An 18,499-nucleotide genomic window follows, 5' to 3' on the forward strand; every position below is an offset into this window, starting at 1 on the left:
TAGGACCATATTCTATGTCACCGTGCAAAATATCACAGAAAAGACAAATTATAGTAGGCAGAAGCATATTCAGCTCATGGTTTTAGAAGCTGCAATGTCCACGAAGAGAGTGTGAGGAAACAGTGTGTGTGGCCTTCTTACTGCTTATAATAAAACTGAGAGCATAATCACAGGGCAAGACACAGAGAACAGGCATTCATCTTCTGTCCTGTTCTTAGAAATCCCCCACTCCCATCTTCCAGGAGTCTATCTTCACCTTATCTAACCCTAATTCCTCCCAAAGACTTCACTTCTAGATACTTGACTATTAAGTCTGTATTATATAACCCTTGGGGGATATATTCAAACTGTAACATTGAAATATACGAATGGAATGAAAAGCAGTTCACCAGGATACTAGTGATGGTTTTCTATCCATAGGGAAGGGTCTTAGTCATTGTAACTGCTCTCCCACACCTTGGACTTTATTTTCCTATTCTGACTTTGGCTATCTTCTTTTGAAAAATTCATGAAATGTTGCTTTCCATTTGTCTTCAACTCTGAATATGAAATGATTTGGAGGAGGCGAGGAGGAGATGATGACTGGGCGGTAGATCGTAACACATCTCCTTCCCCAAGTAAGTACCATTATTGGGGTGTAAGTAGTTCTTTATAATATTATATTATTAATAATGTTACATTCTAATGTATAAATTTTATAGCAATAATAACTACATTAATAAATACATGACTTCAAAATTAGGTATAGGAACTTTGAAATGCTTGTTTTGGAGTTTCCAATAACTCAAAAGTATTCGAGGTATGCTTGGTTATGGTGTCTTTCATGCAATGTCTACCTGGGTTGATGATTTTAATCTCCAGGGTTGTTATATGGCCTTAATAACCTACTTTGGCTCTCCAAATCTCAGCCTCTCCCAACTTAGCAAATATGATAGATATTAGGTTGGGAAGTTATTTATGTTAAACACTCACAGAGCATAGAAGTGGTTTAACATTGTTCATCTCTGGAGAGGAGAGATTTATGAATATGTTTAATCCTTCAGAGCTGTATCAGAACATGTTGCCCTTGAAGAATGAATGTTTCTATCATGCATCATACAAGAGAGCCATTTGTTTAGAAAATCTTCACAGGCAGCAGTTATTTGACATTTACAATTATTAATGAATTCCCTCTTTGTTACACTTAATACAGAAATTGAAAGTATTTTTATCTTTGATTTTGATGTTTTCTCCTGTTTGCATGGTATAAAACAAGAGTATTTTTAATTTTTTATTTCTGAGAATTTGTAATTGTCTGGGTTTTCCATTTATAAAAATCAGATACTTTTTTGTGTGTGTTTTGGACTAAAAGGGATCAGACTTTTAATTATTTTATGTTATAAAGACTTCTTAAAGACCTAAAAAAAAAAAAAAAAAAAAACAAGTAGGTCTCATAATTTCCTCAAGTTTGTGAAACCTTACTCACACTCAGAAGTGATGGAATAATCTACTCTTCGCCACATAAGAGAGCAGCTAAATGAGTTGTAAAATCTGGTTTTGCTCTCTTCCTTGCAAGTAACATGCTCGGGCTATCTTTCATAATGCTGAAGACCTCTCTAAGTAGCTTACCGTGCTGCTTAACCAACATTGGTATGAAATGTTTTTAAAGATGACTTTGAGTCCTTAAGCATGTTTCCAGAATGACAGTAGACATTTTGCCCTTTGCTTCTGTAAATCTGATTTTCTCCACCTCCTTCTCCTCTTCTCTCTCCTCTACCCTTATTACTTTTATATCTATCCCTACATTTTTTTATTTTATTTTTTTATTTTTCCAATTTTTTATTAGATATTTTCTTAATTTTCATTTCAAATGCTATCCCGAAGTCCCCTATACTCTCCCCCAACACTGATCCCCTACCCACCCACTCCCACTTCTTGGACCTGGAGTTCCGCTGTACTGGGGCATATAAAGTTTGCATGACCAATGGGCCTCTCTTTCCAGTGATGGCCGACTAGGCCATTTTCTGCTACATATGCAGCTAGAGACACGAGCTCTGGGGCTACTGATTAGTTCATATTATTGTTCTACCTATAGGGTTGCAGACCCCTTCAGCTATCCCTACATTTTTAATGCATTATACTTTGACTTTTCTGTATGGAGATAAAAAAACACTACTTATTTTATTACATTTAATTTTTAAAAATTCAGTGAACTAGCTTTTATTATTTACTATTTTATTTAGTCTTTGTATTCCAACTGAATCACCAATATCCTTCATTTTTCATTGTTCAAATATTTATACAAAGGTGAAGATGCTATATTCACTGAATGCAGTATTTATTGTAACATAGTTGATCCAACTGTTAGAAAATTTAAAAGGGTATCTGTGTAACACAAAAATGAAATTTGAGCTTTAAAAATATAATTATAGCACCTCAATTCACTCATGAAGAGACTTTGTTTTAGGCTTGCAAAACAAATCTGTACTTCATAATTTCATGGGGATGCTGAAAGTCCAGACATAGATACAGAAATAGATGATTTAGGAAAAAAGTTGGTAGGTGGTTGCTAATATGGGATGAACTTAGAGGGAGTAGCAGGAGGCTAATCTTATATAGCTCTGGGTATACAACAGCCTTCAAAATAGTAAACAAGTTTCATCTTGGCACAAGATGCAGGTGGAAATATCAGCAGCAAAGAAAGAAGAAAATAAATAATTCTCCTTTTAATGTTAGTAACTGCAATTATACAAATCATTTCTCAGGATTTTGTTTGTTGTCTTCCTGATCACTGGACAGAATGTCCAAGATAAATAATTCAGGGAAACAAAAATTTACTTTGGCTCTCAGCTTAGTTAAATCTGAGATGACGGTGAACTAGAACATCAGACTGGCAACATTATGTGGAAGAAAGGTATTTCACCTCAAGTAGGTAGGAAGGAAAGACAGTGTACAAGGACTGGAGTAGCCTAGTTCAAGGTATAGCCCAAAGGCCATACCACTATGATCTATTTCCTCCAGCTAGGTTGCACTCCATAGTCTTTAGACCTTCCTAAAATCGAGCCTTCATCTGAGGAAGAATAGTTTAACATTTAACTCTGGAGGACATCTCACGTTAACAAAGTTAAAGTTTTATACACACACACATCTATATAGTCAGTACATTTAAGCTTGCTCTAAAAAGGCGGGGCTGGTATTTAGCTATTTATCAAATTTTCCAGGTTCCCATACCTGTGGTTAGTTTGATAAACCCTGAAAAAGCATGTATTTCACAATGAATTGATAGCAAACATGCAGGAAGCCCTAGGGCCTGAGATATGCTATCACTTGCTTTAATGTAAGTAAACGTCAACACTTGTTTATCTTTCTCTTTGAACATTAAGCCCATGGGAAGCCACAGATATTTTCACAAAACTTAGAAAAAGAAATACTGTTAGTTAATGTAATAATCTGCATTTTTCTCAAATCTAAACAAAATATCTGCACCACTGGCACCCACCTAAAGCCAGAACCATTTGTGTGAAAGTCATATTCACAACTGGTTGGTGACAATTTTGTCTCTGTTTATGACTAAGACAAATTATACAACAATTTTATGAGACCATCTTCTGTCTCTATGGATGAATAAGACAAACTTATACATAATTAGGTATTTTCTTGTCTTGTATACATTTATGGTTCAATTCATGTCAAAATTCTGTAGAAGTGCTAGTGAATGACCCACATGGACACCATGGAGTTTACTCATTTCATGGCATTAGAATAAATATAAAGAAAATTAACTATGATTAGGTTATTATTATAATATCCAGTTTCAACATTTTTTGTAATATGGTGTTTTATGAAAATCACATGCACAGCAGCAGCGGTCGCCATCTTGGTCCGGGACCCGCCGAACTTAGGAATTTAGTCTGAACAGGTGAGAGGGTGCGCCAGAGAACCTGACAGCTTCTGGAACAGGCAGAAGCGCAGAGGCGCTGAGGCAGCACCCTGTGTGGGCCTGGGACAGCCGGCCACCTTCCGGACCAGAGGACAGGTGCCCACCCGGCTGGGGAGGCGGCCTAAGCCACAGCAGCAGCGGTCGCCATCTTGGTCCGGAACCCGCCGAACTTAGGAAATTAGTCTGAACAGGTGAGAGGGTGCGCCAGAGAACCTGACAGCTTCTGGAACAGGCGGAAGCACAGAGGCGCTGAGGCAGCACCCTGTGTGGGCCGGGGACAGCCAGCCACCTTCCGGACCGGAGGACAGGTGCCCACCCGGCTGGGGAGGCGGCCTAAGCCACAGCAGCAGCGGTCGCCATCTTGGTCCCGGGACTCCAAGGAACTTAGGAATTTAGTCTGCTTAGGTGAGAGTCTGTACCACCTGGGAACTGCCAAAGCAACACAGTGTCTGAGAAAGGTCCTGTTTTGGGCCTTCTTCTTCGGCCAGGAGGAGGCCCAAATACAAGATATCTGCGCACCTTCCCTGTAAGAGAGCTTGCCAGCAGAGAGTGCTCTGAGCACTGAAACTCAGAGGAGAGAATCTGTCTCCCAGGTCTGCTGATAGACGGTAACAGAATCACCAGAAGAACAATCTCTAAACAGAGTCAACTATAACTACTAACTCCAGAGATTACCAGATGGCGAAAGGTAAACGGAGGAATCTTACTAACAGGAACCAAGACCACTCACCATCACCAGAACCCAGCACACCCACTTCGCCCAGTCCAGGGAACCCCAACACACCTGAGAACCTAGACCTAGATTTAAAAGCATATCTCATGATGATGGTAGAGGACATCAAGAAGGACTTTAATAAATCACTTAAAGAAATACAGGAGAACACTGCTAAAGAGTTACAAGTCCTTAAAGAAAAACAGGAAAACACAATCAAACAGGTAGAAGTCCTTACAGAAAAAGAGGAAAAAACATACAAACAGGTGATGGAAATGAACAAAACCATACTAGACCTAAAAAGGGAAGTAGACACAATAAAGAAAACTCAAAGCGAGGCAACACTAGAGATAGAAACCCTAGGAAAGAAATCTGGAACCATAGATTTGAGCATCAGCAACAGAATACAAGAGATGGAAGAGAGAATCTCAGGTGCAGAAGATTCCATAGAGAACATCGGCACAACAATCAAAGAAAATGGAAAATGCAAAAAGATCCTAACTCAAAATATCCAGGAAATCCAGGACACAATAAGAAGACCAAACGTACGGATAATAGGAGTGGATGAGAATGAAGATTTTCAACTCAAAGGTCCAGCAAACATCTTCAACAAAATTATTGAAGAAAACTTCCCAAATCTAAAGAATGAGATGCATATGAACATACAAGAAGCCTACAGAACTCCAAATAGACTGGACCAGAAAAGAAATTCCTCCCGACACATAATAATCAGAACATCAAATGCACTAAATAAAGATAGAATACTAAAAGCAGTAAGGGAAAAAGGTCAAGTAACATATAAAGGCAAGCCTATCAGAATTACACCAGATTTTTCACCAGAGACTATGAAAGCCAGAAGAGCCTGGACAGATGTTATACAGACACTAAGAGAACACAAACTGCAGCCCAGGCTACTATACCCAGCCAAACTCTCAATTATCATAGAGGGAGAAACCAAAGTATTCCACGACAAAACCAAATTCACGCATTATCTCTCCACGAATCCAGCCCTTCAAAGGATAATAACAGAAAAAAACCAATACAAGAACGGGAACAACGCCCTAGAAAAAACAAGAAGGTAATCCCTCAACAAACCTAAAAGAAGACAGCCACAAGAACAGAATGCCACCTTTAACAACTAAAATAACAGGAAGCAACAATTACTTTTCCTTAATATCTCTTAACATCAATGGTCTCAACTCGCCAATAAAAAGACATAGACTAACAAACTGGCTACACAAACAAGACCCAACATTTTGCTGCTTACAGGAAACTCATCTCAGAGAAAAAGATAGACACTACCTCAGAATGAAAGGCTGGAAAACAATTTTCCAAGCAAATGGTATGAAGAAACAAGCAGGAGTAGCCATCCTAATATCTGATAAGATTGACTTCCAACCCAAAGTCATCAAAAAAGACAAGGAGGGACACTTCATTCTCATCAAAGGTAAAATCCTCCAAGAGGAACTCTCAATTCTGAATATCTATGCTCCAAATACAAGAGCAGCCACATTCACTAAAGAAACTTTAGTAAAGCTCAAAGCACACATTGCGCCTCACACAATAATAGTGGGAGACTTCAACACACCACTTTCAACAATGGACAGATCATGGAAACAGAAACTAAACAGGGACACACTGAAACTAACAGAAGTGATGAAACAAATGGATCTGACAGATATCTACAGAACATTTTATCCTAAAACAAAAGGATATACCTTCTTCTCAGCACCTCATGGTACCTTCTCCAAAATTGACCACATAATAGGTCACAAATCAGGCCTCAACAGATTCAAAAATATTGAAATTGTCCCATGTATCCTATCAGATCACCATGCACTAAGGCTGATCTTCAATAACAAAATAAATAACAAGAAGCCAACATTCACGTGGAAACTGAACAACACTCTTCTAAATGATACCTTGGTCAAGGAAGGAATAAAGAAAGAAATTAAAGACTTTTTAGAGTTTAATGAAAATGAAGCCACAACGTACCCAAACCTTTGGGACACAATGAAAGCATTTCTAAGAGGGAAACTCATAGCTCTGAGTGCCTTTAAGAAAAAACGGGAGAGAGCACATACTAGCAGCTTGACAACACATCTAAAAGCTCTAGAAAAAAAGGAAGCAAATTCACCCAAGAGGAGTAGACGGCAGGAAATAATCAAACTCAGGGGTGAAATCAACCAAGTGGAAACAAGAAGAACTATTCAAAGAATTAACCAAACGAGGAGTTGGTTCTTTGAGAAAATCAACAAGATAGATAAACCCTTAGCTAGACTCACTAAAGGGCACAGGGACAAAATCCTAATTAACAAAATCAGAAATGAAAAGGGAGACATAACAACAGATCCTGAAGAAATCCAAAACACCATCAGATCCTTCTACAAAAGGCTATACTCAACAAAACTGGAAAACCTGGACGAAATGGACAAATTTCTGGACAGATACCAGGTACCAAAGTTGAATCAGGATCAAGTTGACCTTCTAAACAGTCCCATATCCCCTAAAGAAATAGAAGCAGTTATTAATAGTCTCCCAGCCAAAAAAAGCCCAGGACCAGACGGGTTTAGTGCAGAGTTCTATCAGACCTTCAAAGAAGATCTAACTCCAGTTCTGCACAAACTTTTTCACAAGATAGAAGTAGAAGGTATTCTACCCAACTCATTTTATGAAGCCACTATTACTCTGATACCTAAACCACAGAAAGATCCAACAAAGATAGAGAACTTCAGACCAATTTCTCTTATGAACATCGATGCAAAAATTCTTAATAAAATTCTCGCTAACCGAATCCAAGAACACATTAAAGCAATCATCCATCCTGACCAAGTAGGTTTTATTCCAGGGATGCAGGGATGGTTTAATATACGAAAATCCATCAATGTAATCCATTATATAAACAAACTCAAAGACAAAAACCACATGATCATCTCGTTAGATGCAGAAAAAGCATTTGACAAGATCCAACACCCATTCATGATAAAAGTTCTGGAAAGATCAGGAATTCAAGGCCAATACCTAAACATGATAAAAGCAATCTACAGCAAACCAGTAGCCAACATCAAAGTAAATGGAGAGAAGCTGGAAGCAATCCCACTAAAATCAGGGACTAGACAAGGCTGCCCACTTTCTCCCTACCTTTTCAACATAGTACTTGAAGTATTAGCCAGAGCAATTCGACAACAAAAGGAGATCAAGGGGATACAAATTGGAAAAGAGGAAGTCAAAATATCACTTTTTGCAGATGATATGATAGTATATATAAGTGACCCTAAAAATTCCAACAGAGAACTCCTAAACCTGATAAACAGCTTCGGTGAAGTAGCTGGATATAAAATTAACTCAAACAAGTCAATGGCCTTTCTCTACACAAAGAATAAACAGGCTGAGAAAGAAATTAGGGAAACAACACCCTTCTCAATAGCCACAAATAATATAAAATATCTCGGCGTGACTCTAACGAAGGAAGTGAAAGATCTGTATGATAAAAACTTCAAGTCCCTGAAGAAAGAAATTAAAGAAGATCTCAGAAGATGGAAAGATCTCCCATGCTCATGGATTGGCAGGACCAACATTGTAAAAATGGCTATCTTGCCAAAAGCAATCTACAGATTCAATGCAATCCCCATTAAAATTCCAACTCAATTCTTCAACGAATTAGAAGGAGCAATTTGCAAATTCATCTGGAATAACAAAAAACCGAGGATAGCAAAAACTCTTCTCAAGGATAAAAGAACCTCTGGTGGAATCACCATGCCTGACCTAAAGCTTTACTACAGAGCAATTGTGATAAAAACTGCATGGTACTGGTATAGAGACAGACAAGTAGACCAATGTAATAGAATTGAAGACCCAGAAATAAACCCACACACCTATGGTCACTTGATCTTCGACAAGGGAGCCAAAACCATCCAGTGGAAGAAAGACAGCATTTTCAACAATTGGTGCTGGCACAACTGGTTGTTATCATGTAGAAGAATGCGAATCGATCCATACTTATCTCCTTGTACTAAGGTCAAATCTAAGTGGATCAAGGAACTTCACATAAAACCAGAGACACTGAAACTTATAGAGGAGAAAGTGGGGAAAAGCCTTGAAGATATGGGCACAGGGGAAAAATTCCTGAACAGAACAGCAATGGCTTGTGCTGTAAGATCGAGAATCGACAAATGGGACCTAATGAAACTCCAAAGTTTCTGCAAGGCAAAAGACACTGTCTATAAGACAAAAAGACCACCAACAGACTGGGAAAGGATCTTTACCTATCCTAAATCAGATAGGGGACTAATATCCAACATATATAAAGAACTCAAGAAGGTGGACCTCAGAAAATCAAATAACCCCCTTAAAAAATGGGGCTCAGAACTGAACAAAGAATTCTCACCTGAGGAATACCGAATAGCAGAGAAACACCTGAAAAAATGTTCAACATCCTTAATCATCAGGGAAATGCAAATCAAAACAACCCTGAGATTCCACCTCACACCAGTGAGAATGGCTAAGATCAAAAATTCAGGTGACAGCAGATGCTGGCGAGGATGTGGAGAAAGAGGAACACTCCTCCATTGTTGGTGGGATTGCAGGCTTGTACAACCACTCTGGAAATCAGTCTGGCGGTTCCTCAGAAAATTGGACATAGTACTACCGGAGGATCCAGCAATACCTCTCCTGGGCATATATCCAGAAGAAGCCCCAACTGGTAAGAAGGACACATGCTCCACTATGTTTATAGCAGCCTTATTTATAATAGCCAGAAACTGGAAAGAACCCAGATGCCCCTCAACAGAGGAATGGATACAGAAAATGTGGTACATCTACACAATGGAGTACTACTCAGCTATTAAAAAGAATGAATTTATGAAATTCCTAGCCAAATGGATGGACCTGGAGAGCATCATCCTGAGTGAGGTAACACAATCACAAAGGAACTCACACAATATGTACTCACTGATAAGTGGATACTAGCCCAAAACCTAGGATACCCACGATATAAGATACAATTTCCTAAACACATGAAACTCAAGAAAAATGAAGACTGAAGTGTGGACACTATGCCCCTCCTTAGAAGTGGGAACAAAACACCCATGGAAGGAGTTACAGAAACAAAGTATGGAGCTGAGATGAAAGGATGGACCATGTAGAGACTGCCATATCCAGGGATCCACCCCATAATCAGCTTCCAAATGCTGACACCATTGCATACACTAGCAAGATTTTACTGAAAGGACCCAGATGTAGCTGTCTCTTGTGAGACTATGCCGGGGCCTAGCAAACACAGAAGTGGATGCTCACAGTCAGCTAATGGATGGATCACAGGGCTCCCAATGGAGGAGCTAGAGAAAGTACCCAAGGAGCTAAAGGGATCTTCAACCCTATAGGTGGAACAACATTATGAACTAACCAGTACCCCTGAGCTCTTGACTCTAGCTGCATATGTATCAAAAGATGGCCTAGTCGGCCATCACTGGAAAGAGAGGCCCATTGGACACGCAGACTTTGTGTGCCCCGGTACAGGGGAACGCCAGGGCCAAAGGGGGGGAGTGGGAGGGTAGGGGAGTGGGGGTGGGTGGGTAAGGGGGACTTTTGGTATAGCATTGGAAATGTAAATGAGCTAAATACCTAATAAAAAAAAAAAGAGAAAAAAAAAAAAAAAAAAAAAGAAAATCACATGCTTTGGACTTAATAGATAGTATCTTACTCTGTCATGTATTAGTAAAATACCAAGAAAGAGCACAGCCTCTTATAATTTGTAAAACAAGATACAATGCATATGTCAAGAACACTGAGTTTTGGGAAGATGCTAGATTATGGCTTTAGTCAGTTTTTGTCAGAAAATGAAGTAGAAAATAATTATATAATTATGGATATGGATGATAGTTAGATGATAGATAATAGATAGATAGATAGATAGATAGATAGATAGATAGATAGATAGATAGATAGATAGATAGATAGATGATAGATAACAGACATAGAATGGATTAGTGGAAATGAGCTCACAATTGCGGAGACTAAGAAGTCCTATTAAATGCTCTGTTTTAGCAGTAGGATTAGGGAAGTGGCTTCATTTGGCTGTTCAAGTCTGAATAACTTGGGACAATGGGGCTAGGTTCAATGGCTTGGTTCAAGGTCAAAAGCCAGAGAACCCAGGACTCTTCTGTTCAAGTTTCAAAATAGAAAGACTAGACAGTCAAAAGTTCTCATATTAAAGGGCAAGAGAAGAGGGGTATCTAAGCTTCAGGAGAAGAGGTGTGACCTCTCCTTTTCTCTGCCTTTTGTTCTGTCAGAGACACCACTTGCTGCATGGTACCTACTCAGTGTGGGACAAATTTTCTTCACTCTGTCCCTGCCCCCACAAATCCATCTCTAATGGACCATCCATCTCATGGACCTTTCTAGAAACATCACATTCACAGCTACCTATGAGCTCTTTAATCCAAGCAAATTGACACTTTGAGCGACTGTAGTTGTGTCAGTTGATTAAAACCACTATTGACTAAAATTCTGAATTTCTCCAATTAGCATCAGGTCTTATGGCAGCAGCAGCAATGACCATGATGAGAGAGATTTAAGAACAGCCTGTTTTCGCTAAGAACTGCTGTAATAAAACAAGTCCCTCGCGGTGAGCTTGGATGCAGATTCCTGAACTTAACCTCACCCATATGGAATCTTGGGAGTCACCACCCTTTGGTCCAATGAAAGAGACCCAGAGGATTTAGATTACTGTTGTATGGTAGAGAAAATTCCAATGGCTCATTGCAGGTCAACAGCATGAATTTGGCTGCCAGCACTACAGGAGAGGGTGGGAAGCATCACACGGATACTTCCTCTAATATTTTGAGTAGAATTCTTCACAAGTACTCCACAAATGCATATTTACTATCGATTTGATCTGGACATGACTGTAGCTTCGTACAAGGTACATTTCTTTATTTTTATTTTTATTTTATTTTTTACTGATTTTTCTTTTCCCTATTTCCTTACAATGGGGAAAAAAAAAAGAAAAGAAAGAGTAGAGGAAGCCCTGAGAGAATTGTGAACCATGAGGAAGTCCTGAGTCCTGAGCGCAGAATAATAACAGACTGAGATTCTGGGTTGGTGTGTAGGTAGGGCTACTCCATGAAAGCGTGCACCCCAGTAGACCCCAGCTTCTCTGTTGGGTCTTCAGTATCACTGCTCTTTTCTATATTCCCTCCTAACCCCCACTCAGGGCAAGGCATCAAATCATGTAGCTCATAGTGGACTCTCAATAAAAATATTTATACTGAAAAAAGAGGAATGAGGAGTCAGGAAGAAAAGGCTCCCCGTCTACTCTCTGAGCATTAAATAGTTAAGATTATAAAATAAACTAAGGGTGGGCATATAACAGAGAAACAGCACATAAACTATACAGGGATGAAAGAAAAACTCTGACATATTCTAAGATGAGCTGCAAAAGCCAGAGGTAAAGGAGAAAAATGTAAAATAAATTAATCAGTTAGGAGCTATGCATCACAACCAATAAAAGTTGATCCACATTTTAAATGCATGTTAAAATCTTGACTTAAATGTCTGGCATCTCATCAAATGCCAACATTGTCTTATGTCTTAACATTTTTGACTCCATCCCTCCAGCCACACTGAAGCTTCACTTAAAGGTGCTTATGACTTTCCTTTCCATCCTACACTCTGAGATGAACAACTACCCCATGCCTTCTATCTACAGACAATATAACTTAGAAATAAACAAAGTGTGTCTTCTTTCCCCAAATTTACCACATTAAAATATTCAGATGCTAGGTCTGGACCATGTATCCTTAAATGCTGCCCATCCTTGTTGCTTGTAATTGAGGGATTTGGTTAGGGCCCAGTGTGTTACATGTTAGTTTGTAGCAGCTGGTGAATTTTTCTGTTTCAGAGAACCCTTTCTCAGTGCTTATGCTATAATAATTGTATAATGTGGAAAATTACAAGAAAGAAAAGTAAAAATTTGACAAGCTGGTGAGCTTCTATACTCATTTGTGTGGACAGGAGGAAGACAATATAAATAATATAACATGGAGTGAATTATTCAGGGAGAGAGAGGTGTCAGAATAGGGGACAACTTCTGTCAAGACAGTCTGAGCACCGTGCTGACCTCCTGCCTTGTTTTCTTGGATAGAGATTAACTCTTCCTTCTTCACCAGAGTCCTTAGGAAGAACCTTGGTTTTAGGAGAATTGGCTAATTTTGAATGAAGCCCTACCTTATATTTGCTTTTCTGTAACAACCCTTGGTTGCAAGGGGTCTGTACTTAAAATGGGCATGCTTGGAGGCATTCCAGGGGAAGTCAAGTTGGTACGTCACTGGATTCCATTCCCACTGTAGATGGACAGGTTTATTCTCTTTTATGCCTCATCCTTTTGCAGAGGAGAATGTAGAGCTTCATTGGAAATATATTGCTATTCAAGACATTTAAAGTGAACATACACCGTTATTATTTCATTTATCCTTGTTCCTAACAAAAAATAACTTGTTTTATAAAATGCCCTTCCCAAGACCCCCAAATCAACTCAGACTGAGACAGCCTGTCAGGAGAATTGTAAACATTCACGCTGTAGTTTTCTTCTCTGCTACTACTGAGAAAAAATAAATACAAATTCTCTAGCTTTATTAGCTCTCATTTTACTTGAAAACGACTAATTTTTGGAGGCCATAAGGGCAGTCAACACACTATTATTTTGCCACTGCCTTTGATGTAGGCTGCATCTGTGGAATGTGGGCTACTTGATGACTTTCCAGGAACCCAAAGTGTGTTTGTGATGAAAACAATGTCTCTTCACTGGGATCTGTCGATGTCTGTAAGGCAGATGGAGCTGAATGACTCTATTGGTATCCGTGTCATCATGTTGTGTCTGTCTCCTTTGCCGTCATGATCTTTATGTCAGATCCACCTCGACCCTGAGTCCCCACATGCTGAACACTGGCAGAGGAGTGTTTTCTTCTGACCTGGAAATATCATACCACGGAAAGAATGAGAAGAGGCAACACAGATACTGCTCCTTCTTATCAGACCCTGTCTCTCCTTGTGCTTTCTGGCTTCTGTATGTGACACTCTAAGCCTCCTGGATCCGAGAAACTGATTTGTTAGCAAAGCTTCTTCTTCTCCACGTGTGATCCCTTAACGAAGCCGTTCCTTCCTCCCAGGCTTCTTTTCTCAAACACTGTTCATTTTAGCAGACGAGCTACAACACCTGGGTCCAGAAATCCACTGTAATTTATTTTATGTGATAACGTATGGCATACCATATATTATTTCATTATTTTAAGTTACACACACACATTTTTCTTTGTACACATATCATATTGTATCTATTTCCTTGAAAGAAGAAATATTGTCAACACTGAACATTTATACATTTCTTTTTCTTGACATCACTCCAAGAACACAGAGCAACAAGACTAGTATAAAATTTACATGGAATCCCTATTATAAGTAATCCAGATGAATTCACATAAACAGGAGGATGAGTGTTGGTTTCATGTAAACACTCAGTATCTTGACCCCTCAGAGTTTGTTATGTGTGAGGGTCCAGGAATGAAGGTGTCATCAAATGACAAGAAACAACAACTTTTATTCCATGGATATTTTCAATGCATGGTTGGCTGAATACTCTGATATGTAACTTATGGAGACAGCTGACCAGCTGCTTAAATACATTCATATGTAAAACAAATCAGTGACCATCCATTAAAGTGAATGTGCATTTAGAATATCTGACTACATTTCCTGAAACAAAGCTATTGAAAAATAATACAAAAAATAAATTTAAAGCAACTCAGAATAGCATGGTGAGTGTAGGGAGCCAGCATGCTACCAGTAAAGCAGAAATCATAAACAATATTTAGAAAACAGAGCAAATTGTTAAGCTTATCACACCAGAAATGACTTACAATTTTGCAGGTTTAATGCTTTGGTTTTTTTTCTTCTCTCTTTTGGTTCAACTAATAAAAAAACTATCTAGTGCGTCACCTTGTTTCATTTGTGTTCTTACTTCACTCAGTACTAGTTAATCATTTCAAGATTTGGTTTCTAATGGCTGTTCATTAAATTGTCTATTGATTTTTCTTCTTTTTGTGAAAATTGCACAGCAGAACAAGTTTACTGTTCAGACTTCATGAATTTTTGTTCTTCGTATCACTTAAAAATTCAAGTGATTTTATTGATTATATATTGTGCATAATGTATATCAGAATATTTATTTGTTTTTCTCTGATTACTGTATCATAAATGTGAATTATTTGTTCACAAATGATAGATAACAATATATGTATGCACCTGTTTTTCAGTTTTCTATTGGATTTAAATTTTATTTCAGGCTGTTTCTCAACCTGCGGGTTGTGACCCTTTGGGGATTGAAATAGTCTTTCACAGGGGTCACTTAAGACCTTCTGGATATCAGAGATTTACAATATGATTCATAACCGTAGAAAAATTAGTTGTGAGATGGCAATAAAAATAATCTTTTGGATGAGGGATCAATCACAACATGAGGAACTGTGTAAAGGGTTGCAGCATTAGGAAGATTGAGAACCGCTGATTTAAGGGATCTGTGTATTCAATGCATATAGTGGTGGGAAAAGTCTTGGACATTTACTAAATCCATTTCTGTGCCATTGTAAAGACCTTAAAGTACAAGGAACGAAACCCTTCACAAGCATGTCACAGGATGGGACATTGTTACTTCCCCATGTACACCATTGTTACATTAATAACCAGTGATCTCTAATAATGCTGGTTATTATATTTGATTTCTAAGCTATACAGAAAGTTTGAATCGACCATCTCTTTCAACCTTTTTAATTGTGTGCTACCATTGAGACTTTGAATATCTCATACATCATAAAGAAATACATTTAAAACATTAGATTTTTTTTGGACCTTTAATTTGACAGTATCTTTCATTTTTTAAATGAATGCAATTATCTTTGGTTATGAAGTGTGATAATTCACTCGCACAGTACTTTGAAATTAAAGACATTTCAAGATAGTTGTGGGCAGCTCATTGGGTATAAGTGGGATGCTGATATGAGGAGTGACTTAATTTAATCATTATTGTTTGAATTATTACACATAGGCTTGTTCTTCTGCCATGGGAAGAGCTATAAATGCGTTCAGTGTTTAAATGGGACTTGAATGATATGTAAAAGGAACATTTCCATGTAGAAAAAAATTTTCATTTGTTCAAGAATGGCACATCATTCTTTTGAGTGCTACACGTACAACCAAGATAAATGATCAACAACTTGGGTGGCATGTATGATGATCACCAAATCTCTAATATCCTTTCCAAACTATGAAAATCCACCTGACAGAAAAGTTACTTGTATTCTTGGCCATACTAGTCATTGTTATAAAGCTCTGAGTGAATCCATTGAGCAAAAATCATATGTTTTCATGTGTTGGTGATATAGAAAAATTTTCATATTTTTTTGTAAAACTCCAACCATTTTGAAAATAATTTTTCTCTATTTGCATATCTCAATATGTGCAGTAATTGAGTTATTTTTCTACTATGTTTGGCTAAAATAATTCAACCTTCTTAAAATATCAGCAGTATTGGTCACTGCATGGTTTCGTTCTGACTCTCAGTAAGTTCATTTTCAGGTGGTCTTTTTCTGTCTCTTCACTGTCTTTTCTATGTGTTAACCCTTTATCAAGACGTAGCATGGTCAAACGGCTCCATGCCTGTATATAACCTGCTTGTCAACGTTGGAGGGGCCGAACACTTTGCTTCAGAGCTTCTGAAAAAAAAAAAAAAAAGACATTGCAGGAAAGGATTTGAATCACATGCCTGGTTATAAATAAATCAACAGGGAAAGCAAAAGGAAAAGGACATTGTATTATTTAAACCTAGACCATCATCCATTTCTGAAGTCCGGAGATAGTGTCATGTGAAGAAACTGGGTTCACTGAAGAGCAATTTTGGTTCTGATCACACCAACACTAATGGGGCTAAGGAGCTCTGTCATGAACTCTCTTCCAAGGGCTCCAGGCTGCAGCTGTGCAAGGGATTAGAAGGACTTGTTTATGATATTTTCCTACACAAATACAAAGAAAATTCAATGTCCTAAGCACTGGTGTTCAGCTTAAGGAAAGGGAAGGTTGACCAGTAGATATCATGAAGATTTATTAATAGGATTGGATTTTAATATGTGAAAAATATATTAATTAATCTATAAATTTTACTTGTGGCTAGGGAGGGGGTTTAGTTAGCAAAGTGCTTGCTATGCAAGCGTGAGGATCTGAGATGGGGACCGGTACTCAGAAGCAAAGTTGAGTGAAGCAGTTTAAGTGTAGAATCCAAGCACTGGAGAGACAGAAGCAAGTTGGGGGGCTCTGAAACGTGAAAGCCATCTAGACACTCTAGATTCAGGGACAAACCTGTTCAAAAAACTGTGGTGAATAGAAGTTGAAAAATACACCAGACTTTGGCCTCTGGTCTCCACATACACATGCATGTATGTACACACCTACAAAAGCACCAGCACACACATACGCATGCATGCGCGCGCGCGCACACACAAACACACACACACACAGAGACAGGCGTGTACACACAATAAATTCATAAGAAATTTGTAGTATCCTAAAAGTTTCTGTAACTGAAATTTCAATCATGATGAGCTTTGGGAATTGAAAATTCTAAATGACTTGTGTCATTAAGCCTTCCTTTTTCCTCCTGGGCCAGCATGACTCCTCTAAAGTAGTCCACTGTGAGAATGAATCCAAGAGCAGCCTTGCTGCCAATTACTGATTCTCTGTCACAATTTTCTTTATTTCTAGCTATGACAAATGTAATTTATTAGCATGCTCTATGTCATATATCACACAAGCCTGATATATCCACGTTATTGAATGTGGTGAGAAAAGAAACACACACAAACACACACACACACACACACACACACACACACACACACACACACACACACACGTGTTTATTCTCAACTCCCTCATATAAGCTCTTTCCACCAGGCAGGAAGGTATACTTAGTGACCCATTAAGTAGACATTTTGATGGTGGAAAGGAACCCACAAAACTTTCAAAAGGACTGTTGTATAGTTCATAACAGACCCCCAAGTTTACTACTGTCTGAGCTTTTATTTTGACAATGAAACTGTCCTCAGAGCAGCCAGAGTACATTAACCCGTCTTTATGGACCACATTATTACTTTGAATTACCACATAAAGACCAGGCTCACAGTGATATTTTATTTTATCTGATTTTTCCCTCTTATGCAATAAAACTTTAAATGAAAAGTAAATATTTATTTTTACATAATGATCTTTGGTATCTAAATGATCCAGGGGAAAATCGATCACACCAATTTAGGCTTAACAAAAAACACATTTACTGTCTAGAGATGTTTATAAGCCCAATCAACTGAACATAGGGAAGTATTATTGGACTCCAACATGGACACCTTCTGTCTGGGCAACCATGAGCTTTTACATAAGTTGGCTTCATGAGCTCCTGGAAAAATATCCATGGGATCTATGTTTGCTGTTCATCACAGTCTTCATCATTAAAATATATGTCCCATCTTCCTCATTACTAGACAGCTGCAGGGCAAAATAACAATAACTGCTATTCAAGTTTTCAAGTGGAAAATTTTATTATAGATCATGCATGTACACCAGTAGTAATAGGCAAATGGTTTCTATGAGAGGTGGTTTTACATTGTGTCGGATTGTTCCGACTGAGCTATCTTTCCAGGCTCCACATGTCGGTTTCTTGTTTGAGAGATTTTGTTATCTCCTCCTTTCTGCTTTGTCATGGAGTAGGTATTGGGATTACAACCTTTCACCTTTTCCTTACTCTCAATTAGCTTACTCAACTCCTG

The sequence above is a fragment of the Mus musculus genome, chromosome 19 (assembly GCF_000001635.26).
Source record: "Mus musculus strain C57BL/6J chromosome 19, GRCm38.p6 C57BL/6J".
Taxonomy (NCBI): domain Eukaryota; kingdom Metazoa; phylum Chordata; class Mammalia; order Rodentia; family Muridae; genus Mus; species Mus musculus.